The 27,583-nt window shown below is 36.1% G+C and overlaps 1 protein-coding gene across 2 annotated transcripts in view; it reads right to left on the bottom strand.

Annotated features, from left to right (window-relative positions):
• The window catches only part of LOC306843222 (tetraspanin-9-like), a gene marked incomplete at its 5' end in the record, with an annotated part of 192,565 nt that extends 182,414 nt beyond the window's left edge, over positions 1-10,151 (bottom strand). Inside the window, one exon of one of the 2 annotated variants that reach the window (XM_079374560.1) lies at positions 9,924-10,151. The remainder of the gene's footprint in view (positions 1-9,923) is intronic. The other variant, XM_079374561.1, reaches the window with a different exon arrangement.
• Between the last annotated feature and the right edge of the window lie 17,432 nt (positions 10,152-27,583).

The raw sequence follows: 27,583 nt of genomic DNA, 5'->3' as shown, positions 1-27,583 counted from the left end.
GCTTTGATAAATCACCTCATGTTAAAGCTACACAAACAGCTTCAACAATTATTCACTTTCCTTGAATTCAAAATACAAATGACAGTTTTGCAACCCATTTGCTTTCAATTCAAATACAGGAATTGAAATACAATTCAACAGGCTCACAACCCTTTACAAGACACGAAACACTCAAGTAATGTCAATTAATGCCCAATGTCTTTAACGTTGATAGACACTAATATAAATAATTTCTGATGAACATTACAGGAAACTCACAATAACAGAAGTTTTCGGAATTTCCATTAATTGTAGTTAATTAAACCGTGACTCATGCAATGTTAATTGCCTTTAGACTCTTGAGTAAAGACAGTAATCATGAACATCCTGTTCAGTCTGTTCTCAGCTCAATAATAAGGATTTATTTATCAGATTTCGGTTTTTGGAGACCGGTAGTTTACATTCCTGCTTGGCCTGCCAACATTTTCTCCAATATAATACTTTCGCAATACAAAAAATAAAAATAAAATGATAATAATAATATATGCGTGTGCGTGTGTGTATTTTATTATTCTATTATTATTTTTTACCTAAAAATAAAGTTTATAGAAAACTGATTAATTTATTATATTTATCAATTCATTAATCAATTTAACAATATTTTTAAATAATAATATAATTATAACATAGTATATATTTTACCAAACTTAAGAGTTTAAAAAGTTGACAGTTGAGAAAGTTGACAGAATTTACAACCAATACCACAGAAATCCAAATGTTTAAATTTGCAGGGCATAAAAATGCATGTATTAAAAAAAATGATATGGCAGGCTATCCTTTATTGTTCAATCCAACGATTCACACATATACACAAAGGGTAGGCCAAAAGAAACACACTTGAAAAGAGGAAAGGGAAAAAGTCAGAATTCAAATGTTCCAGACGTGTACCGAGTGCCATTTACCGCAAAGTGACAAAGTATGAAAAATATGGTATTGATATCACAACTCACTTCAACAGAAGTGGTTCATATAGCATCTAATTCCACATGACCTGAAAAAGTTCACCCGAGGACATGAAAAAATGATCTCAGCCTTTTTCTTATGTATTCCTGTCATGCAGAATGGCATTAATAAAAAAAGTGCTTAAATGACTAAATGACAAGGCAATCTCTTGCGAAACTAGGAGGGTGAGCGATGGCAAGCCTTCAATCTGCCAATACCGTATGTCCAGTAATGTGATACAGGAGAAACCTCAGGAATGAATTAGTGTGATTGAGAAATAAATGGTCCAGGACTACTGGCTCTGCAGGGACACTAGGCAATCAAAAAGCTTTCTGCTGCCTTCTGATACGCTAATGACTGCATTAAAGCAACGTCAAATATGGTTTATATCAGGTCTACAGACTAGCTGCGTAGCTGCCAAACAAATCGCCTTCAGTTGCTCTCTTAAGATCTCACAGGCCTTCTGGAACACCAGGAAAGGATCCAAAAAAATGGGTCTAATGCTTTTAAAGAGGTAATGCTGAGGCAAAACAGGGAAAACACATAACAAATGCATTCACGGAACAACTACATGAAGCTGCCTATCTGATAAGTGGAATACTATCAGTTACTGATGTGCTGAGACTTTCAGCGACAGGTTTGAACATGTCATCAACAGCACACACCGTGCATTACTTTAACTTCCCAAACTACTCACTTCCTCCCTGTTAAGAATAAAGAATCAAATTCCCAGTGATAATAGTACAGTGAAGAGGACTGGGCCAAGTAATATTTACCCATGTCTTTAATTGCTACAGTGAGGTAGTAATTCCGAAAAGGCCTGAACTATGTAGAGGCTCACAAAAGTGCTTTTGAACCGAGTGCTGGCAGAGAGGAATGCAAGGGATGGTTGTGCCTTGCCAATAAGGTCCTTTTGTGTGCAGTTAGCTGGGTTTCATTCAGGTAGTGAGGATGGCTCTCCAGGGCCCCATTCTCCATCCCACTGTGCTCACATCCACCACTCTGCATGCATTTCTAGGTACAGAAGTCCAGTTTTTTTACATTCAATTCAAGTTTTGATGTGAACAGCAAATTTGTATAATCAATCTTAAACTGAAGAGAAACTAAAGACTATAAAACTACTAAAGAAGAGATGCGCTGAGAACATTTTGACTGATTCTTTTCATGTTATGCCAATATTACATGTAGGGCTGCACGATAAATCGCAAGTGATTGTCATTTGCATCTTGTCATTAAAGCCAGTTCTGTGATTAGTAGTAAATCTCCATCACGTGCTTTCAGATGGAGCGGCATTTAATTCACGAGAGCCGTAGTTCACTGACAAGCTATGCAATATCGCGTTCATAATCGAAGGCAATTCATCTGTGATTATTTCTACAATAAAGTTTGTTTTTTATGAGCTAAATTCACCATAAAATCCGGATATGCAAAGTATAATTGTATGGTAATATGTAAAGACTTTATTGCAATATAAACTCAACAAGTTGATTAGGACCCTAGGGTAAAAGGCAATCACTGCAGACTTCCAAGAGAGTGACATGTACTGCAAAAAAAAAAATGGTAAATGGACAATGGTACAAAATGGAAATTAAGCAAACAACATTAAAAATATTAATAGAGTGAACATCTTACAGACTCTGAAAATGTGTTTTATGGCTGGAGATCCAAATGACACTAGAAATCCCCCAAAATGCATGACTCATAAAAACCCTTCCTTCCTATTGTAATGCTGCGTGTGGTTTCCCTCAATTTGCAGCATGACACATCCAAGGCTAAAGTCTAAGGCATCTGGCTTCAGTTAGTCAAACTCTTGTATTGTCTATGACACCATCATATGTACCCTCAAACACACTCTAAACAAACTGTCATACTGCTTTGGCCTCCATACTGGGAGTAGAAACAGAAGGATGGAAGGCAGCACTGGAACCTTTGGCTGAAAGATCTCGCTCTTGGCTTTCAATGGTCATTTTCCCTAACGATGATCTAATTCTCAACTCAATAAAATATGACCCACCCAAACGTGCTGTTGCATTGATGATGCCAACTAAAAGACAATAAAAGTCACAATTCAGTTTGATCAGAAGAACCCATATGCTTTGTATTACAGCAATGTAAGTCAATGTTCTCTAAGTGTCAGATGTACCAGGAGCCTGATGGAATATAATTGTCATAACTTTTCTGAAACACAAAACTTGAAAATGTCAGTAGGCGTGATATGGCCAGTTGGCGCAGATTAATCTAATGTTATGAGGTGAATGTGTAGCTGTCAGTCACCACACCGGTGTGAATCAAACACTTAGTAATCACAGATTCTAGCCTACGTCTTGGAATATATGACCCAAATCAGAATTTTCACCGTATATTGTCATGTGAACAAGTAACAAGTCTGCCAAGTTTGTTCTGCCCAACTGAGAAAAAAAGCATTACCATAAATAGCGCTAACTACGGTGATTTAATCTAAAGATTGGTTTGCTCATATCACATCAAACTGCGAAAATGATTATTATTGTTATACTTTATTCTCAAATTATTAATGTTAACAACATCAGCATTGCGTGACTATGGGTATAGTGTGTACTAACATGTAGATTTCCATTTCTGTACAGTCTAAACTAATTGTCATGCCATTCGAATTTCATATCAAGAAATTCTTTTAACCCCAAAAGCAAACTATGCTCCATTTGAAATGGTTTTCTTTAGAATACAAATCTTGTGTAATGCCAGGCTATCTGTAATCAGAAGCACGTTTAAAACTGGAATATAATTTAATTTCATTCACATGTTTCATAAACACAATCCTTTCTGGATCACAATCCGCCATCAAAATGATACATTTAATTATTCCATCTGCTGTGAGAAAAGGCTATAAATGATGCGCCACTTGCAGGATCCGCACGTGCTATAGCCTACTAGCCGGGAAAACTTCTTTATGTTTACAGACGTGACGTAATGATGCAGTGTCATGCTCGAATTTCCCGCGAAAAAAAAACCTACCCGTACCACTCAAATTAGAAAACATTATTATAAGCTATCCGTTGTAAATCGGGCTAAAGTAAAGCGATAGTTTTGAACACTGGCTGGTTATGTACTCTCTCAAATATTGATTTCGGTTCATTTTTAACAACCACCTAGAAACTATACAGAAGCTTAGCAACTAGAACAGCCTTGAAACTGCATAAAACAAGTTACAACACACGCATAACACCTTAAAATGGCCCAGCAATGCTTTGGAAACCAACGTCATAGAGGTGTGTCAGGCACACATTGACACATCAACTGCAGTGCTGTTGAAAAAGGTCAAAACAGACATAAACCTACACAAAGGACAATTGCTTTCAATTGCCTAAGACAAACTGGCTGGAAGGCCTCCTCCACAGGGAACACTAAACATGTGGGCAACTTCTGTTGGAGGGTTTAATTGGAACAGGCACACATAAAGCAAATAACATACTTGAAACGGCTTGCTGGACTCAGTAAACAACATGCCATAAACCACTAGGCATTGGTGAGTTATCTTCCCTGCAACACATGCAAACACATTCATGAAAAAACTCCAACCTTATCAACATCACATCTTCGGGAATTCAAGTTGAGCCGCAAGGCGTGATATTTAAAACAGAAAGACTGCTCTTTTTTCCCTGTGTAACCAACACAGTCTGCTCTCCAAAATAGAAAGACTGTAAACAACAGCATGTGGTTGAGTCACAGAGTCAAAATATAGACAAGAATGTACTTGCCATATAGCTAGTTATCACCATAACGGAGCTATGTTACGGAGATATAGATGAATAGCCATAGCAAAAAAGAAAAAAGATAGAAAAAAGGGTATCAGGGACCATAAATTTGAATGTCCTTTTACATGGATGGATGAATTGATAAATGAAAATTTCTTACGTATTGAGTGCAGATGTCGACAGCGTAAAACATTAGCTTCATTCCAACACCTAGTGAGCTGTTAATCTATATCAAGAAAAGAGATCAAGAAAAGGCAATGCCAGAACGCATTGCAAAAAAAAAAAAAACACCGGCCAAGATGGTTTACAGAGAAGAGAGAAATTATTATAAATATACACTACCGTTCAAGTTTGGGAATTTTGAAAAAGGCTACATTTGGTCAAAAATACAGTATTAACAGTGGCATAGTAAAATATTACACTTTGAAATGACTTGTATTTTAACATGTAATTTATTCCTGTGATGCAAAGCTGAATTTTCAGCATCAATACTACAGTCTTCAGTAATGCTGTCAAACGATTAATCGCGATTAATCGCATCCTAAATAAAAGTTTTTGTTTACATAATATATGTATGTGTACTGTGTATATTTATTATGCATATATAAATCAACACACATGCATGTATATATTTCAGAATTTTTTTATTTTTATATATCAAATATATTTATTTATAATATAAATTATATGAATATAAATATAGACATGTGAATACTTGTAAATATTTTCTAATTATATACTGTATGTGTGTGTATTTATATATACATAAATATACACAGAACACACACATATATTACATAAAAACTTATTTTGGATGCGATTAATCATTTGACATCCCTAGGTCACATGATTCATCAGAAATCATTCTAATATCCTAATTTGGTGCTCAAGAAACATTTCTTTTTATTATCAATGTTAATAACAAGTAATATTTTGCTTAACATGTTTGCTTTTTGAGCATAAATAGAAATATTAAGCATTTGATTTATATAAAATAGAAGTCTATTGTAACAGAAGCCTTTTTGTAAAACTTAGAATTACTTTTCATAAATGTAATGCATATTTTCTGAATAAAAGTATTCATTTATTAAAAACAAAAAAACTATTATAATTTAAACCAATGTTTGTGCACTTTTTATGTTTATTATGGCATAATTAGCTTAGCAGCATGAAAACATCAAACTGTAGTCTACTGGAAATCAAACAAAGCCAGAATGTCACAGGAAGCCCCTCACAATTATGTTTATATTTATATGACATCTCAGCTCTGGTTAACACATTTTACCAAGTTTGAATGCATTCCACAGACTTTCCCTCAAAATAAATAACAAAAAAAATGAATTTGGGCCAATTTATGAGAATTCAGTTAATATTAGCTGTTTTAGTTTAAGCTACAGTCAACTGTACATTGTCTGCTCTACTTCATGTAATGATATGACATCTATTACGGTGATGTCATGAGCCCAAATGCCATGCAGGCTAACTAGTAACTGCTCGAGATGTCATTATCTGTGCTTATGTCACACAGCTGCAAGTGAAGTGTTAAGCTGAGCTTTCTTCTGTTTCTGCTAAGTCACAGTTTGAACTATCAGGCCGATGCTGTCCCGTACCCACAGAGGCACAGAGCAGCTCTTGTTCCCGTCCATGACCAGTGATCCCACCCTGCACTGAGCAGCCTGGCACTGGGCGAATGAGCCAATGAGGTCAAAAGGAGAACAAAACTGTTGATTTAACAACTGTGGACTCAGTGTGGGTGTGAGAGCGGGTAGATGTTTAGTCGGCTGGATATAATGGGAATGTTTGTGAACATCAGGCTGGAAAAACAGATCAATTAAGCATGATGAGTTAGAGCTAGAGATGATGCAAACTACTACAAAAAACACTAGTGTATGATTCATTTATTCCAAAATGTAAATCAAGAACCAAGTACGCTGGGGAAAAAATAGTGTAGGATTTATTTTGAAATGATTTTCACATAGAAATTGCTATTTAATAATTACAAGGTAAAAAAATAAATATACATAAAATTTTGAAGTAGAAAGACCTAGAACTGTTTAGAGCTGCACAGTTCTGGAGAAAGTGAGAATCACAATTTCTGATTCTCCCATGATTCTCAAGAGACAACTAAACAAAATAACATGTAATTTAATAGAGGTTCTGACAAAATGCTAATTGCTGCAGTGTTTTTAAAAATCTCTCTAATTAATTTGATTTCAAGTTGAATGAATGATTCAATGATTCACCCAAAAACTTCATTCGGTTCATTACTGTATGAATCAGACTTTTTAAACTAATCTCTTGAGTAAACAATTCAAAGAATCACTCAAAGACTTCACTTGATTCCTTACTGGATGAATCAGTGTTTTTGAATGAATCTCTTGAGTAAACGATTCACTGACGCACTCAGAGGCTGTGTCCAAATTCAGGGTCTGCATCCTCCTTAGGATCCTTCCTACCCGGTTGAAGGAGGAGGGATCCTCCGAAGTCCGCAAAACCCGGAAGTCGGTGTTTGTGAATTTGGACAGCCTACCCTTCTTTCAGTTCCCTCCCTTACCCGTTGATCATATCCTGTCGCCTAGCAACCGTGACAGCGCCAAGCAAGAAGCGGGAAAATGGACAAACAAAGAGTTATTCTCCTCATTTTAATTCTTTTGGAAGAAATAAAGCAATTAAATAAATTAAATACTTTCTTTGCTCGTTGTCGGAGAGTTTTTTTATATCAGACTACAAGACAGTCACATCCAGGTAAGCCATTATAGCCTATTTTTATTTGTTTTTAAGTATTCTACTAATTTCTCCTACAAATTCATTGAGCCGAAGCATAAACTTTAGCTTGTTTTGTCAGAGAAACTCCTCTCCCACTCCGCTACCGCTCGCTTCGTCCGCCATTACGCTCTGCCGAAAAGAATTATGGGATAGGTAGGACGGGAAAGGATCCACCACACCCATCCTTCCAATTCGGGGAAAAGGAGGACGTATTTGTGGGCCGCATTTGAAGGATCCTACGAATTTGGACAGCCTTCGTCGCGGCGCTGTGACGTAACATCCTTCAAATGAGTACTCCGAAGGATGCAGACCCTGAATTTGGACACAGCCAAAGACTTCACATGCTTCATTACTGGATGAATCATCAGTGTTTTTGAATGAATCTCTTGAGTAAACGATTCACTGACGCACTCAAAGACTTCACATGCTTCATTACTGGATGAATCAGTGTTTTTGAATGAATCTCTTGAGTAAACGATTCACTGACGCACTCAAAGACTTCACATGCTTCATTACTGGATGAATCATCAGTGTTTTTGAATGAATCTCTTGAGTAAACGATTCACTGACGCACTCAAAGACTTCACATGCTTCATTACTGGATGAATCAGTGTTTTTGAATGAATCTCTTGAGTAAACGATTCACTGACGCACTCAAAGACTTCACATGCTTCATTATTGGATGAATCAGTGTTTTTGAATGAATCTCTTGATTGAATGTTTCAATGACAAATATTTTTTAACAGTCACTTGTCGCCACCTACTAACATAATGTAGGCTAATCGATACAATCTTTATTTGAAGCATCAAGTTACTTTCAACGGGCAATTTACTCCATTTTGATGACTGCATATTCATCAGTGTTTTATATCTTATAATCTTTGTTTTATTTACAGCTTTGCAAAATGATTGTTAATGTAAGCTTTTACATGGAGATACTCATTCAGAGTGTGTGCAATGAAAAGCTTTGGTGCCTGTTATATCAACATTTTAATCTTCCAACGGGAACTCCAATAAAGATGAAAAACAATGAGATCCAGCAGAAGGGTTTGATTAGACTGAAAACTCGGTGTGGTGAGTTTAATCACAGGCTCTTTAAAAGAGAGGATGATGAAGCTGTTGGGGAGGGGACTCATCAGCCACAAAAAAAAAAAAACTGGTGCCACGTGCCTTCCCTGCAGTGCAGAGTATATTGCCACATGTGTTCCCCCCCAGCAGCAGGCCTTGGAGAGCAGTGGTCATGAGGACCGCCTGCTCCGGCAGGATGCAGAATAGGAATGTGAGGGTCAGGGTCAAAGGGATACATGCTGATCTTCTAGAGTGTAAACACAACGGCCATTTCTGAGACTACATGGACACAAATCCAGAATGGGGAGGCTGTTTACAGAAGGACAAAAAAGCCCTGCTGTGGACGAACGGCTCTGAAAAGGACATCAGATAACCTCAGCATTCCTTGAAACAGGGGCCATGAGTGTTTAAAGGAAACTATTCCAAATAAGAAACATTTGATAAAACACCAGAATAAAACATTCAGTCTGGCTAAATCATTCTGTATATCCTCGTGAGCTTTATAAGTCTCGGTTTGACCATGCATGTGACAGCTGAAAACATGCGACTCTGGCCACTTTAGAACATATTGATCTCTTTTCAGCTGTTGTCTCTCAAAGAGCTCTGAATTTAAGCTCTGATTCCTGAAATACCTCTGCACTCTAACATTCCTAACTCATGTCCAGCTAAGATCTCAAACTCTTGAAACTCTCTTTACACCGCTTACATTTTATGACATGCTATAGCTTGTATAATATACAGTTTTTGGCAACATAACTTTCATTAAGTCCTTAAAGATCAGAAGTCTTAACAGATTAGTTCACATCTAAATGATTATAAAATTTTACCAGTGCTTACTTAAAATATGCCTGGTATATTAAATGTTAAAAAGACGCTGTAAAAAAATGGGAATAAGATTATTCATAAAGCATGATAAATAGATATACTTTATTTGAATAAATGTATTCATTATAATACATTATAATATAGTCCATGTCCGTTCATCCTTATCAATATTGAAAAGAAAAACATGTTATAGTAAAAAGCAATATTTTAGTTTCTATGGTATGGTAACAGTTAACCAATCAACAGGTTTTTACTGTATCATTCTAATCCCTTTTTTCTGTTTAGTGTTACTGCATTTAGAATTTACAGCAGGATTTTATATTGTAACATTCTTTTACAATGCAACTTTGTAAATGTTTTTTGAAGGTTATTAATCATCACATCTAGGGCTGAAAATAAATCAGTATGACAACTTTTCCAACAGGTAACTAGCCATCTAAATTCCTCAGTAGATAAAAACAAAACAACCGATATACACACGAATATTCAGTCATAAAACTCATTCATCATGACCCTTTATCAGTTTACTTTACATTAGCATGTTCTTACCTGTCTGGCGTCTGATCCTGGAAGCGTCTGTCAAACACTCTGAGACCAAAACAAAGTTTGCAGGTGAAACTCTTTCCTCCGCATTCACTTTAACTCCGACTGAGCGCTGCAACAAACTTTCAGTCACTTATCTGAGGCATAAATGTGATTCTGACATACACCGAACCCTCTCGTGCTTCAGAGCCCCTCGCAGCTCTTTCAGCAGGGACTCTTGAATCCAGTGGAAGCGGAAATGCGGCGGAGCGGCTGGAAGAGGTTTACTGACTCCTACAGGCGTGACTGCTGCTCTCTTTATGGATGAAGTTTAACAGGGTCACGTTCTCTGCTTTCACTAAATATCCTGAACAGAAATGAAACACTGTTATGCTTGCCATGTGCAGTTTTGATGTGCAACATTTGAAAATTATAGAAATTAAAGATGTGTCCTGTTTTCAGACGTTTCCAGGGGAATTGCTTACTACAAATCCACCAGGGAACGTTCTCAGAACTTTGGTTAACGTTCTGGCAATGTTCTCTCAAAGTTATGAACAAACATTCTTCCAGTAACGTTAAAAGAGCGTTCATTCAAAGTTTGGGTCTTTAGTAATGTTCTCAAAACGTTAGCACAAAAACATTGCCTCTGAAGTTGGATATGTATGCACTTTTTTCTTTTAAATGTTGCAAATTCGTTTCAGATGGTTCAGTGAGCATTCCAAAGTAACATTCTCATAATGTTTGCAGTTACAAAACTTACTAACGGTGAGAGTTTGCCAATATCTCCCTTACTGTATGTACAGTGCACATTACAGTAAAAAATTACAGTAATTTACCAATAGGTTTTGTTCATGTTCCAAAGGTTATAGTATGTTCCTAGATACCAGACTGACTTACTACATGTGAGATTTTGCCAATAACTCCCATCATATATGTACAGTACACAACTAGTTTCATAAAAATGACTGTAGTACAACCTTTAGAACATGAAACAATAGTAAATTACTAGTGGGCAAAACTGACTAAATATAGTATAACCTTTGGAACATGATAAAACCCTCTTGGTGAATAACTGTAGGTTTTTTCTAAAACTATTTGTGTACTGTACATACAGTAAGGGAAATATTGTAGTAAGTCACCTGTAGTAGTCTTGTAAATAAGAAAACACTACAAACTGTTTCTAAAAATATTTGTGCACTGTGCATTTGTACACTGTAAACCCTTTTGGTAAATTACTGTAGTTTTTTTCTAAGAATATATGTGTACTGTATGTACAGTAAGGGAGGTATTGGTAAGATCTCACCTGTAGTAAGTCAATCTTGTAACTAAGAGTGTACTACAACCTTTGGAACATAAACAAACCCTTTTGATAAATTACAGAAATGTTGTTTCTAAAATATTTGTGTACTGCACATACAGTAAATGCAAAATATCACATGTAGTAAGTCAGTCTGGTCACTAGCAATATACTACAACCTTTGCAACATGAAAAAAAAAACTTTGTGTTCAGGAATTTTGATGAAAATAATTGTGTAATGTACATATATGACAGGAGGTATTGCCAAAATCTCACATGTCAGTCTTGTATCTAGGGACATACTACAAACTTTGGAACATGAAAAAAAAAACTATTGGTAAATTACTGTAATTTTTCATAAACTATCTGTGCACTGTACATACAGTAATGGAGATATTGGCAAACTCTCACCTGTAGTAAGTTTTGTAAGTAGATACATACAACAACCTGAAACATGAAAAAGCCTTTTTGGTGAATAACAGTAGTTTTTTCTGTAATTTTTCATAAAATATCTGTGAACTGTACATCCAGTAAAGCAGGTATTGGCAAAATTTCACCTGTAATAAGTCAGTCTTCTACAACCTTTGTAACACGAAGAAAAAAATACAGTAGCCTAATTTTTTTCATGAAAATATTTGTGTACTGTACAGACAGTAAGGGACATGCTGGAAGTATTGTCTAAGGCGAGATATTGGCCAAATATATTTAGCCTGTTTGCCGACTAGGCATTTACTATTGTCCTGTAAACATTAATTTTAATAAATTATTGGACTTGGTTTTGTACTGTGAGGTGAATTTGCAGACTGTCCTTATGTATAAAGTTATGTATGCTGCTTTAGAGCCTAGTCAAATATGAAATTTGAAACTAACTTTACCGCCCTGATGAAGGTTATGGTGACAGAACAAGACGACATTAAGAACGATAGAATAAGATGACTGTTAGAACGACAGAACAGGACGACAGTAATTACGACAGAACAAGAAGCCAGTAAGAACGACAGAATAAGATGACTGTTATAACTGAAATAACTTGATACAAAATGCTTGTGTTCACACTGAAGTCTCTTATGTTTGCTTGCAGACTTTGCTACCTTGAAATACAAGTTTGAGACATATTGAGGTTTGGGTATGTGTAAAGTGTGTAAAGTAGTGTATAAATGAATGCTTACAAAAACATAAGTAAACATTTAGTTTATGGCTGATGAAATATCTGTCTATACTAAAATATGTTAAGCCATATTTCATAACTGTACCAGCCACTGGCCTGAATCAGTGTTATGTACTGTCAGGATAGCATCCAATTCCATCCAGATCCAGAAAGCTGTCTGGGTTATATTAATAGCACAATGTAGGCTACTAAAAAATCTTCTGCACAGTAGCTTGTACAAATTAATCATCCAATGTTTTTGCAATTCAGACTTAAACATTATCATTACAAATTGTTTCACTTCAGCTGTGCATTGTTTACATCATCTCATTGTTTTTATCTGTTTAGGATTTTCCCTACAGATAGCATTAAAAAAGAATTTTCTCATGAAGGCAGTTTTGTCCCATGCAGCGTTGAGCTGTGATGTATAGCATTCTCAATCAGCAAGACATTTAATGCTGTACTGCATGTATATATATATATATATATATATATATATATATATATATATGCCTGACTTATACATTTCATTCTCTCCCTATTCGTTTTTAGTGGACATAACTCTGATTGGTGTTTTCCATAGCCGAAACAGCCTTTGCATGTTCATCAGTGTCCCTAAAGAACATTTACACGATTCCGCCGACTCGCTCATCCTTAAATTAGCCTGATAGTCAGTGTCCAAATGTAATCATCCCTGTTAGTTTTCTTTATAAATGGCCCTGTAAAAGAGCCGTGGCGGAGGATGACTGTAATGATCCTGGTGAGGTATTTCTCCTTAATCATGAGGAGACATGGGACATTGGTGGAGTTTACAAATACAGTCATTAGAAGTGCACATGGTAAAGGGATTTAGATTTTTAGTTTCTTTTAAGTGCATTTAGATTAATAAAAAGCACTTAAAGGAAATTAATACTTTTATTAAGCAAGGATGCATTAAATGTATCAAAAGTGACAGTAAAGACTCAAAAACTGTTTTTCATTCTGAATCCTGAAAAAAAAAAATCATGGTTTCCATTAAAACGTTAAGCAGCACGACCACTTTCATCATTACTGAAAAAAAATTGTTTTAAATTATAACATTATTCCTTAATAATACTGGTTTTACTGTATTTGTGATCAACAAAAATACAGCCCTGATGATCATATAAGAGACTTACAAAAATATGTTTAACCCCAAACAGAAATACCAAATATACTCTAAAAATAGTGCAGAAAAAGTTTTCACAGATTTCACAAAATAATTACAAAGAAAAACCAAATAACACTTATTTCCATTAGTTTACTTTACATTTGGGAACACAAGAAATAAAATAGTTTCTTTTATATAAAATGTAATATTTCAGTAACAATTTCATAAATTACATCAGTTCATTGAGTAGTCAATTATAGTGAAATATTCAGTTATTTATATTAATACATTTGGCAAACACTTTTATCCAAAGCAACATACTGTGCATTCAAGAATGTGCGTTTCCTGAGATTCGAACCCATGACCTTGGCGTCGCTAGCGCTGTGTTCTGCTGCAACAGAGTACAGTCCTGCTGGAAGGTGTAATCAGTTAACGTGTGGTGGGTCTCTGTTCAGGTGCATTGAACTAATGACTTAATTGTCTTCCAGAGAGGGTTCACACCTGGAAGAGAGGCTGGAAACAGAGCTCAATTATTCGCCTCATTTCAGAGCCTTTACTGTAAACACACTTGTGCTGCCCTCGAAAAGAAACTCACTGCATTTATAATGTCCACATACAACCTCTGTGAATTTAAAGCCAGTGTTTTCCTATTGACCTATTGCACCCGTGAGGAACGAGACTGGACAGGCCAGTAAATGATAAGCGTAATCATTAGATTAGTCAAGAGCAAGCTAATTGAGCTGCTATGGGACCTTACACACTATATGAGTGTGTGCACACTTTGCTTGCTGCTAGCTCAAGACTCAAAGAGCTTTTATAAGGAAATTAAAGGAGGTTCAATTACTAAGGAGGTACTGATTAATATCAGTAATATTCTCACACTTTAAAGTTCGTTATTGGCCTTATAGGGGTCCTATCACACATTATTTGAACATTTTCTTACACCAAGGCTGAATTTTTGATTAAAAATTCAGTATAAGCTGAAATATTTTGAAATATCTTTACAATTTAAAATAACTGTTTTCTATTTGAATACATTTTAAAATATAATTTATTTCTGTAATGCAAAGCTGAATTTTGAGTGTCACATGACCTGTCAGAAATCATTCTAATATGCTGATTTGGTGATCAAGAAACATTTCTTAGTATCAATATTGAAAACAGTTGTGCTGCTTAATTTTTGTGTGAACTGTGATATATAGTTTCTGATGAGTAAAAAGAATAACATTGATTTGAATAATTTTTTAAACAATATAAACGCCACTTTGAAGAATTGAATGCATCCTAGCTTAATAAAACTACTAACATCTTTCAAAAAAAAGAAAACTTCAGGAGAACATGTAGAGCAGCTGGTGTTTAACACATATAAACATCCAGGAACAGCAAAGGTTTAGCGGACTTTCCCACATTTTTCTTGAAAATAGCATATATTTTCTCATTACCTTTCCATGATTGAGCAGCCCAAGTTTCTTAACACCAAACAGGCATCGTTCACATGTAAATATGCACAGACATGCACCTGCTTGCTGTTAGAAAGTTGCAGAAGTCCTTTTTTTACATTTTAATTTGAGCAATAAACCATGTTTTTGAAGTTCCAAAAATTACTAAATGTTTTCATAATACATTAAAATCTTTCAAAATGCTCAATGGAAATGTGATTTCTCATTCATTTGATTTTTCACAGCTGTCCAATGAAGAATTAGTTACAAGATCAATTGCAGTTCTTGGGTCTAAGATCATGGGCAATAAATAAATGTGTTTTATGGTGCATTCAGTCTCCTCAGGTATATGGATTCATCACCAAAGCAGAGTATCACACTTCGGGCATCCATGACATCTACAATCCCTCTCTACTTATATGAGAATCGAAAGCACGTCTCCACCTATATCACAGTGTCTCTGTGCACATTAGGGATGTAACGATTACCGGTTTGACGATAAATCATGATAAAATTCCCCGCGGTTAGTATTACCGTTTCATATTTTAATTATCATTAAAACCGTATTCGATTACCGTGATTTAAACAACTCGCGATAAATAAATACTGTCCGGCATCAAGCAGAGTTTTCAGTAACAGTCTCATGAGCGCACAGCAGCACAATAGTTTCGTTCTGAGTGAAAATAGGGCGGAAAAGCTGGGAGGTTTTAAAAGAGTGCTAAGGGAATTATACAAATTAATATATCAATGAATTAATCATATGAATGTACCTCTGAAGGATCTGACTGTCTTCAGAAACAATTCGATGGCATTTTGTTCTCATCTTCGCTCCATGTAATACCTAAAGGAAGTGTTCGCGGAGTTCACAGGAATCAGCTGTAATTCAGCTTTTCCATCTAAAGCGCCACCTGCTGCCAGAGAGTGGATTTACAGACACTTATTTACTTTCAGTCTGTGTGCAGTTTCTGTCTGGCCAAAAAATTGACCAAATTTGCATGACCTGCTGTAAATTTTAACCGGTTGATGAAAAACAAACTTATGTACATTTAAACAATTCAGATATGCTATATAGGATTATTTATGGAGCCGATAAAATACATATAATCATTTATTAATTATCATTTTAATTAAACCCTTTTCTTTAAAGGCTGAAATGTGTGGTCTACCTTTTATGTTAAACTTTTTCAAAGCTTTATTTGAACATTTACATTATTTATTTGAACATGCTATTAAACTGGTGTCAGTCAAATTGTAATTTAAAATCCAGACCTCATTGGTAATGTTATTGTTTTAGTGATTATGCAAACAAAAAGTCATTTTATTTGCTTTTTGTTGATTTTTAAGTATGAAACTTGGTGAAGTGATTTATGTTTCGGTACTTTTTGAACATCTCCAGCACATTTTAACAATACCGTGATAATACTGATAACCGTGATAATTTTGGTCACTATAATCGTGATTAGAAATTTTCATACCGTTACATCCCTAGTGCACATTAAAATCAGATGGGGTGTGATTGGTTTAATCAGTAACAATCAGGCACATCACATCAATCTGAATCCCATCACTATCCAGTCGTGGTGTGTTTGTTGTTGTAGAAGCTGGGCCTCCATTTCAGATGGTGCGACTCAGGTGGAAGGTGTCTTCTGTCTTTGTGTCTGCCAACAGATAGAACTGGAGACCTTATATAAACTCCATTCACGTAGCATCCCATTACTCACCCAACTCAAGAAAATTCACATGAGACCTTAAAAGCAACCTATGGATTGAGAGACATGAAAAACATAATGGTTAGTTAATGCACTTTTTGTGATATTGAGCCGACTGGTATTTACCAGTGGCGCCATAGATTTTCAGCTTTTATTAAATCTCATTCCATTAAAACATCGGTGTGCAAGGGCAATTTAATGCAATGTAATGCATGTTGTATTTTATTACTATGGGTACACCATATGTGATTGATCTGATGATTATACCGTGTGACATGTTGTGCTTTCTATGTTCAATGTGAAAAACAGTTGGCTACTGTAAAACCGTTACCACATCATGGCAACCCACGTGTTACTTTGCTTGCTTCAGAGCTGGTGAATGGAGGCAATTTCATGAAGCGATTTAATACTTCATCCATCGTCAGATGCCCTTAAATTAAATTTTTAAAAGATTCTTGCAGGTATACTTACTGTATAAAGGAATGGGAGAATCTCACAAAAAACATGCTGGAGTCTCATTTTTATCTCAGAATTCTGTCTTTTTCTTGCAATTGTGAGTTTATATCTCACAATTCTGATGTTTTTCTCTGAACTCCAAATCTCCAAAATGTGTTTCTGCCATGAAATAAAAAATAAACAATGTCATTTTATCTCACAATTCTGACCTTTCCTCGCAATTGCTAAATTGCGAGTTCATATATCAATTCTGACTTTTCTTCTTAAAATGATCTAGAATTTATCTTAGAGTTTGTATCTCTCAAATGCAATTGTCTTTTTCAATTGCAATTGTCTCTGTTGTCTTTTTCTTGCAATTGCAAGTTTATTTCTCACAATTCTGACATTTTTCTCCAAACTGCAAATATCTGAAATCGTGTTTCTGCCATCAAATAAAAAATAAACAAAGTAATTTTGACTTTTTATTTCACAATTCTGACTTTTCCTCGCAATTGTTAATTTGTGAGTTTATATCTCAGAATTCTTACTTTTCTTATTAATCTAGAATTTATTTTAGAGTTTGTATCTCTTAATTGCAAGTTACAAACTTGCAATTAAGAGTTAATATTTTGCAATTCAAACTTTTTTTATCAGAAGTGCAAGTTTAAATCTTATAATTCTGTTTCTTTTTTTCTTGCAATTGCGAGTTTATGACTTGAAATTCTGAGTTTTAATCTCACAATTCTGACTTTTTTCTGACAACTGAGCGTTTTTAACAAAACAAATCTACATTCTGAGTTTATATATCGCAATTCTGACTTTTTTTCTTAGAACTGAAAAATATTATACAAAATAATATACTTTTTTATTACATTAACAAGATTTTGTGCATTACGGTAATAAAATTAAGGAAATTTGCTTTAAGGTCTTAGAATCGAATAAAAACTTTTATTTCATTTTCTTTCTTTTTCTTTATTTTATGATGAGGTATGACCTTAAAAAAGTGGGTAGAAGGACACATTTGGAAAACATTATGGCAAACATTATATTATCTGTGATCATATCCAAACACTGTAAGTGTGTTTAGTTGCTCTACAAACAGTCAAATCCTTGATAATAAAACATAACTTGTCATTTATTTGGATCACATCTATAACCTCAGTCAAAGACCTCAGTGTCTCCTACAGCAGTATTGGTGAGCATTTACCTAATCCTCTGACCGCACATTGGCCCTGTGTTTGGGTTGGAGTAATCTTGTGGTTCCACACTAGGTCTTGGTTTTACTCCCTGCTTAAGACGTGCTAAAATCTGCAGCAGCAACTGTTGATTTCACAGCCGTTCAAATGCCCGCAGGGATTCATTTCAGGCTGGTCAAACGGCTCCTTAAATCAGTTTGGTCATATTAAATTACATGGTTAGATTGCTCAATTTCCCTGGTTTTAACATTTAGCTGTTTGTGAACAACGGCTGCCTGTTCGGTTGACGCTTGTGCTGTTACACTGCTGTTAAAAACATTAGGCTAATACTCAAGTCACACATTAACATTCGATTGAATGTTTTTTGTGGTGCTGTAGCTGATATTGCACATGGCAATAAGTGTGCTGAAAGAAAATGAGAGTGAGATACAAAAGAAAGCATAGCAGGGCATAAACGCACAAATCAGTCATTACAGTCCATGATATATAATCAGACATGATGTCCTTAATCAAAGCTTGTATTATATCACTTTTGACCTCACCCTACAAACCTATCTTTATTGAGACTGAGCCCCAGTGTGGATAATTACTGCTCAACATGCAGAAGGTTTAAGGCTGAATGAGGTGACAGGGTTCTGAGGTGAGATCGAACAATGGCCGTTCTGGAGGGGGAATGATCTGGAGGTCACACGCGCACCTGCTTTAGGTGGGCACACACTGGTGTTTCACAGACCCTGGAGTGTAAAAATAGTCTCATTTCAAGCTTATCTCACAGCCAAGCTGACTTTATTGGCAGTATAAGCACAGCCTGTGAAAGTTCTAGCTGGAAGACCATTAGCATGACAAATGCCCTCATAAGATGCCAATGCATTTTCTCTAAGGTAATAAAATATCACTGCTTTTACTTTAGGCTTAAATAGTTGGGGTTCAGATAGTTAGAATTTATGGGCTCGTTCCAAAAATCTTTAAATGGCACAATGTACAACGAGTACATGAAAAACCGAAAACCAACAAACAATTAAAAATGAAAGATTTCAAAGTGCAAGATGGAAGTTTGCATCATTTTTACTTTTTTACTAAACTTTTACTACAATGAGATAAGCACACACACACACACACACACACACACACACATCAATCAGCAAGATTTCTGGCTCTTAGGTGTCTTTTATACAGGTAAGGAGCTGAGATTAGGAGCACTCTCTAATCTCAGTTTGTTACCTGTATAAAAGATACCTGTCCACAGAAGCAATCAATCCAAATTCTCAAACAAAAGAAATCAGATTCCAAACTCTCCACCATGGCCAAGACCAAAGAGCTGTCCAAGGATGTCAGGGACAAGATTGTAGACCTACACGAGGCTGGAATGGGCTACAAGACCATCGCCAAGAAGCTTGGTGAGAAGGTGACAAACAAAATTGGACAAATTGAAATTGCGTATTGAAAATACTGCTAATGGAAACGGGTCAATTTCGCAAAAATGCCCATATATCGCAAAAAAGTTTTTACGCTCGCATGACGTTGTTTTTCAGGCAACGCAAAAAATTAATAATTCGCAAAAGTACAATGGAAACGTTTTTTTTCGCATTTACAGGTAAATTGTCATATGATCATTCTTCAACGTACTATAACCTCCAAGAAACACTTAATACGTCTCCGCTCTCAAGTATAAGGGGCTTTGCCTGCCATTCATGCTTAGACAATTTAAACTGCACACGTCTGCGGCGCAGTGTGGCTCTGATACGGCCACCGGAGTTGATCTCTAGTCTATGCTTGTGTTTATATGAGCCGCGCCGCGCACGTTTCTGAAGCAACTCTCCATGCTGCTTTTGTAAAGATACATGCACGCGTCTCCTTTGATTAAATATAGCCAAAATCCCATCAAATTCCGTTGCCATGACTTATCGCGAGAGGAAAAAAAATATGTTTCTATCGCATAACATCTGTTAATGGAAACGCCGTTATTTCGCAATACTTTTTTATCGACATTTATAAAATATCGCCAAAGTTTTGTGCAAATCTGTAATGGAAACGCGCCTAGTTGGTGCCATTATTCGCAAATGGAAGAAACAAAATAACTGTCAATCTCCCTCGGTCTGGGCCTCCATGCAAGATCTCACCTCGTGGAGTTTCAATGATCATGAGAATGGTGAGGAATTAGCTCAGAACTACACGGGAGGATCTTGTCAATGATCTCAAGGCAGCTGGGACCATAGTCACCAAGAAAACAATTGGTAACACACTACGCCGTTAAGGACTGAAATCCTGCAGCTCCCGCAAGGTCCCCCTGCTCAAGAAAGCACATGTACAGGCCCGTCTGAAGTTTGCCAGTGATTCAGAGGAGAACTGGGTGAAAGTGTTGTGGTCAGATTAGACCAAAATCCAGCTCTTTGGCATCAACTCAACTCGCCTTGTTTGGAGAAGGAGGAATGCAGCCTATGACCCCAAGAACACCATCCCCACCCCAAAACACTGAGGTGGAAACATTATGCTTTGGGGGTGTTTTTCTGCTAAGGGGACAGGACAACTGCACCGCATCAAAGGGATGATGGAAGGTACCGTCAGGACCAGGGCATTGAAGCCAACCAGGGCATTGAAAATGGGTCGTGGATGGTATTCCAGCATGACAATGAGCCAAAACACACGGCCAAGGCAACAAAGGAGTGGTTCAAGAAGAAGCACATTAAGGTCCTGGAGTGGCCTAGCCAGTCTTCAGACCTTAATCCCATAGAAAATCTGTGGAGGGAGCTGAACCTCAATGACTTGGAGAGGATCTGCAAAGAGGAGTGGGACAAAATCCCTCCTGAGATGTGTGAACTACAACCTGGTGGCCAACTACAAGAAACGTCTGACCTCTGTGATTGCCAACAAGGGTTTTGCCACCAAGTACAAAGTCATGTTTTGCGAAGGGATCAAATACTTATTTCACTCATTAAAATGCAAATCAATTTATAACTTTTTTGAAATGTGTTTTTCTGGATTTTAATTTTTTTTTTGTTATTCTGTCTCTCACTGTTAAAATAAACCTACTATTAAAATTATAGACATAATTTTCTATGTCAGTGGGCAAACGTACAAAATCAGCAGGGGATCGAATTATATCCCCCCCCCACTGTACATGAAATCACCCCATAGCAGATCTATACCAGTGGAGCTAGGGAAGATGAAGGGTTTCTGAAGCGTGCTGCAACAACTACTGCATGCACTAAACAAATATTTGAATGTTGAGCTGCAAGCTCATTCGCTGCTGATGCGAAAAGAAACCAGTCAGCTGCACAATATACTGTACTGTGTGTGTGTGTTTGTGTGTGTGTGTGTGTGTGTAATTGTATATAATTATATATACATTTTTTAAAAGAAAGATAATTTTTATATAATTTAAAAAATGATATATAACATCATGTTCACTAAACATTTTAAATTTTTTGTTTTTAAATAATATCCTGAACACAGAATAACATACAAAAACAAAATGTATTATATCTCATTACTTTTTTGATTAAAACTGTATTATCTATTTAAACTTGTTTACATATCAAGTATACAACCATAGGTTTAAAGTGCACTTTTTCCATAACAAATAGCTTGAGAGCAACAGCAATACGACTGGACATGAAGCTTAAACACACTGGCCACTCAGCCCTTGTGCAGCTCATGGTTTACAGGGGTTATGGTTTCTCTGCCTTCACAGTCACTAATGAATTCCACCCTTGTGTTTTTACCCCCCTATGTTAATGGTGAAAAAAAACTTTATTACACTGATTAAATCCACTCAAGCTTTCCTTTTGAAGTTTTATATCATTTATAAAAAAGAAACATAACACAAACAAAAAGCTGGTGGGGACACATTGCCATACTTTCAAAGACAAATCATAATGAACAGTGCATTAGTACACATTTTATCAATTACACTCTGAGTACAGCACAAAGGCACTGTAAACACATATGGTGATTAAAAACAAATAAACACATTTGATGGTCTTGCTACGACCGGTCGTACACATAAACAAACCTTGCCTCTTCTCTATCATTTTGTCAAGTAACTGAAATGTCAAAGGTCTGCTGTGTTTAGAAGTGGTTTTTAATGTTAAACAGTGTGTGTTTGAATATGACTGAGAAATTGAACCTATGGCCAGAAGGGATTTATCTAAAAAAATATAAACTAATTAATAATCTGAAAAATAGGAGTTCATGGAAGTCCATGGATGTGGAGGAATCATTGTTGTCACAATGTCACTATGACATTGTTGAAATCATTGTGTTTTGTCTTTAGAGAACAGAAATTTGTAGTTCCAGACAAGAAATCTAATGCCCAGTAAAAGCGAGTCCCCATATCTGCAGGCACGCATTAGCAGTGTAGTGTTGAACATAATCTGCACCACAGAGCTGTGAAAAATCTGAGACCCCGTAAAACGAGGTGGGTTGGTCACTAAAATGGCTGTTAACAACCTGCAAGCTTGCATGTTATTGCTACCATGGGAACAGGGACTGAGTTATTCCTGTGCTGGTGCAGTAATTTGGTAAGTTTGGGGAAGGAAACGTTGTGCGTGAGTTTAATAAAGCAAGAAATGAAGTGTAAACGGAAAAGAGAGGTAAACTGACTCCTCATAAGTGTTTAAATATTTGTGCTCTATGTCACTGTTTTTAAGTTTTGTTGAGGGAGCAGGTATGTCCAGTCATAATTCTGACCTGTATTATTTAAATTTGAGAGGCTGTTGGCTTGGCCAATTTAGAACAAACAACTAATCGCATTTATTTCTTAAAAATAAAAGTTTAGAAACAAATGGGATTTAATATAGTGCACCTACAGCATCTACCAGCAGGGGGTTACTGGATAATGCATAGCTGTTAATGATGTTACAGAATTTACTGGTATTTTCAAATGGATGTGTGAATGGTGTTTTACCGGTAAAAAGATGGAACTTTGTTGCCTGTGTGAACAGCACATTTTTGTATTTACCTGTAAAGTCGTTACGGTAATTTTACAACAATTTACTGGTATTACTGTGTGAAAGGGTCTATTACTAGTAAATTGGCAGAATGATGCTGTGTGTGAACGCAGAATGAAGATTAGCGGTATGAGCACGTATGAGTTCAGAACGCGCTGATGTAAGACGTCTACTCTGGGCCGATCCAGAGACATTGAAATACACAATTCAACAGCTCTGGGCCAGTCATATCATTCTGAGGCAGATGATGCATTTATTCTGGGCTATGTAGTTCGATTTGAAGTCGTGTAATGCGATGTCTCTGGACCAAATGCACTGCATGAATGTGAACGTTTGACACAAAAATGAAAACATCAACAAAAACACAGAAAGCGCATGCCCATCCAGGTTTACAAACACAACACTGGGAGGCACAGCCGTTTATACGTTTTTTACTGGTTAGAATTTACCAGTTATTTGAAACCGATGTATGAATGGTGTTTTACTGGTAAAAAGACATAACGCCATTGCCTGTGAGAACAGCAAATTTTTGTATTTACCGGTGTCCTGACATTTTATCCTACCCGTCAGATTTTCCTACCAGGGTTTACTGTGCATGCACACATCAATATACGATGATTATTATACATTGTATAATTTTTCGCATGCTGAACAACAATTACTGTATTTGCATTACTGTAAGGCGTAAGTTTAGGGTTGGGGTAGGTGCAGATGTTATTAAAACACAATCTAATAGTTAGAAAAATTTATTTATTGTAGGTTTCCAGCCGTAGATGTATCCTTTCTAGCCACAACCCTGAACAACACATAATTACTGTATATGTATTACTGTAAGGGTAGGTTTAGGGTTGGGATAGGTGTAGACGTTAATAAACCATAATTTGACAGGTAACATTTTCCGTTGTCAAACTGTACTACTTAATGGGAGGTAGCAAAATCTGACAGGGTAGCACAAATTGACAGATTTTTTTATAGGAATTTACTGGTATTACTGTGTGAAAGGGGCTATTGAAGAACACCAAGTTCCCCAGACTGTCCATAACGGTGGCAAAAATGATAAAAATAAAGATTTTTTGACTATAAAGGAAAAAATATAATATCTGGAGAACAGTTTAGTCAGGTTTAGCCTCGTTAAAATTGCGCGACAGCGTTTTCTGCATGAAAACAATAAACACATTGTGAGTTGTGATTCGCGAACAAACGACTCTTATGATCCAGTTCTTTTTAAAAGAATGCACAATGCGTCTTGAACTGGCTTGAGTCAGAGAATCGTTCAGACCCCTTACCGATTTCACAACCTCACTGAACCTTTTTATTTTGACACATAGGCTAGTGTGAAAATAAACAGATAAACAGATCACTATAAAATAATGAAAATTAAACTTAAACTGTTTAAATATCACCCTTTCCCTTGAGAAAAAGAAAAAAAACAAGCACCCCTCAGTTTCACACATGGCATATGACAGTCAGTCTGCATGAGTAAGACAGGGAACATCTGAGTCTGAGCCATCTGGACATCACTGGTGTACCTTGGCAGCTGTGCGTGGATAATCACAGGCCGTAAACATACAGTAGCTTATATACAAACAATAATGAGCTGTGTTAGACAGCCAAAGGACAGCTCTGAGATATAAGTGCTGTGCCTTGTCGTTACAGATGGCTTCGTTAGATCATGATGCGTTGAATCTACTTTTAGCTCCATGAGCATCAAGCAGCCAAATGGTTCACTTCATCCTACGCTTAATGGAAAGAGGCACGGTTCTCCAATGGAGTGAAAAATATAATATATAATTTGCATGTCCATGGTATGTTCATTTTTTAATTTTTCTTTTTTTCTTTTCTGTATATTTGTATTTTTATTACTGCTGTTATTTATAATTTATTGTCTATTTTCTTCATTATTAGTGTTTTTATTACCTTAATTATATGTTGTCTGCACTATGTTTGTACTTCTGTACTGGAAGCTCCTAACACCAAGACAAATTCCTTGTGTGTGTAAAAACACTTGGCAATAAAGCTCCTTCTGATTTCTGATTTCTTCTGTAAGGTGATGAATATATTAAAGGCATAAAATTTCATATTTAGAAACTCAGCGATCAGGCTATGCTTCATTGAAAATGATTCAAATAAGTGTTAAAATCACCAAGTAAAGCTATACTTTCAGCTAAACTATGTGCTGTAGGTGTAATATAATAATGATAATCAAAATGTTGGCATCGTTTACTCACCTTTATGCCATCCAAACCTACAACTTTATTTTTTAGGTGAAACACAAAAGGAAATGTTTGAAAAATGTCCACACTGCAAAAGCAACTGGCTATCAAGCTCCAAAATAATAAAAGCACCAAAATTTAAGTTGCTATTAGCTGATTTCCCCCCCTTTCCTGTAGCATTCAAATCCCATTTGCACAAATGAAAATCTCAAGCCTCTAGACACGTTATGTGAGATTTTACATCAGTGCCATCAAAAACCAATGGCTTCTGCATCTTGTCACAGATGACAAAGAAATGTACTTTTTGCAAATGCAAATGAGATTTGAGAACTGGTGGAAGAAATATTTTAACACATGCAAAATGTATGGCCCTGCTCACATTATACAAATTTCATATTTATAGTCATCTCTGCATATTGAGCTGGCATAGAAAATATTTTAATACTGAAAAAATAACAGCTTTGAAGTGACTGGTGTGAGACAGGAGACTTCTTATTGTAGGTACCAATTCCATAATGAAGCACTACAGGATATTTGGTCTCTCGTTACCAATGTAATGAGTTTTCTGAAGAAACATCTGAGATACAGAAAGAAAAAGGTCACAAGGATAAAGCAATGTTGTTTTTCATTTTTTTTTCATTTACTTGTTATGTGTTGGTTATTGTGATCTTTTTGATGAGAAACTTGAGGTTGTTTTTGAGAAAAAGAAAGCAGCGGTGCCCAAAATAAAATAAAAAATAAAATCCATTAGCATCATCCACCAAACCAACTATTCACAAAGTGAAATGAGTTTTGGAAACGTAGATATGAAGTGAATAAAAGTTCTTTGGTCCATATGGAGCCCCACAACAAATACAAAATGATGTTAACCACATATTCAGTCATTCCTCCTAAATGATTATTTGTGAACCATTTTGTCAGTCCATAACACCATTTATTGTAACTTACAGCGAAATACTCTTCCCAGCTGACTCACTAACAGAATGGCTGTGAGACAGTGTGTATGTGTTTTGCATTAATGTCCAGTAATGATGAGGTAAAATTGACCTCTGTATTGATTTACAAATTGCTGCCTGTTTTTATTCCAGGTCTTCTCCATCTGAAGGAAAATGATTGTGGGATTTGAACTCACAGATCAATTTCTTCCTACAATTTGCTTTTATACCACTAAAGTGCTACAACACCAGCCATGCAAGTCCATTCTTTTGCACAAAACAGATGAAGCCACCAGACGTCCAAGCTGCCTGCGACATAGTGTGAGATTAATAGAGTCTCAGAGACCTCTCTTAATAGGCACATTCATATGTACACTCACACATTGAAAGTCTGCTCCCCATCGCTTCAGTCTGCGTGTGTTTAACGGCATGTGGAAGCAATCAGCAAACACTAGAATCTGCTCATAGAGAGTCATAAAGTCATAGAGAGACCTAGAGAATAGAGTTTTATTCCTCCTCTCCTTGTTTGGCTATTTGTCTCTTGGTTTAGTTTGTCTATCTTTTATTTTTCTGCCTTAAGCTGTGGATATTCAAAATCACCTTCTCATATTCTTAAACAGAGACAGACAGAAAGAGAAACTCCCTGCACATGTCCCAACCTCTTAAAGTGTACAAATATACAGAGTTTTTTTTTTTGCTGTTAAGGCAAGCATCATCACCATTACTACTGTAATCACCCAGAAAAACCAGCAAAGTTCAAAATAAAACACCAGGATCCATCCTGAACATCCCAGAAACTACAAAGTCCTAACCACCAGCTTGAACATTAGATTAGTAGTCCAGAATGCCTTAGCAGACACTTTGAAACACCATAGCAACACCCCAAAACATCCAAGAACTGTGAAAGAAGTTTACATCAGAGATAAACAATCTCTTTGGAAAATGCATTTTTATGATGTTTAAATTATGCAATATTTAAAGGTGAAATATGTAATATTGACAACTAGCAGTTGAAATAATACTGCAGTTAAATAAAAAAAAAAACAGACTCAGTGCTCATGTGGGTTGCCATATTGAGGAAACGCAACAGGAATAAGAGCAACTGACAACTGACAACTGAAGGCAATGAGTCTTACACTCACAAGTGGATGAATTGATTTATCAGTGTTTTAATATACTTCTGGTCATAGAACTTTTTAGATGGATGCCAAGGTTTTTTAATCCAGGTAGAATCTGCG

This window comes from Barbus barbus, assembly GCF_936440315.1.
Source record: "Barbus barbus genome assembly, chromosome: 23".
Taxonomy (NCBI): domain Eukaryota; kingdom Metazoa; phylum Chordata; class Actinopteri; order Cypriniformes; family Cyprinidae; genus Barbus; species Barbus barbus.
This window is presented reverse-complemented; position numbering and strand designations above follow the sequence as displayed.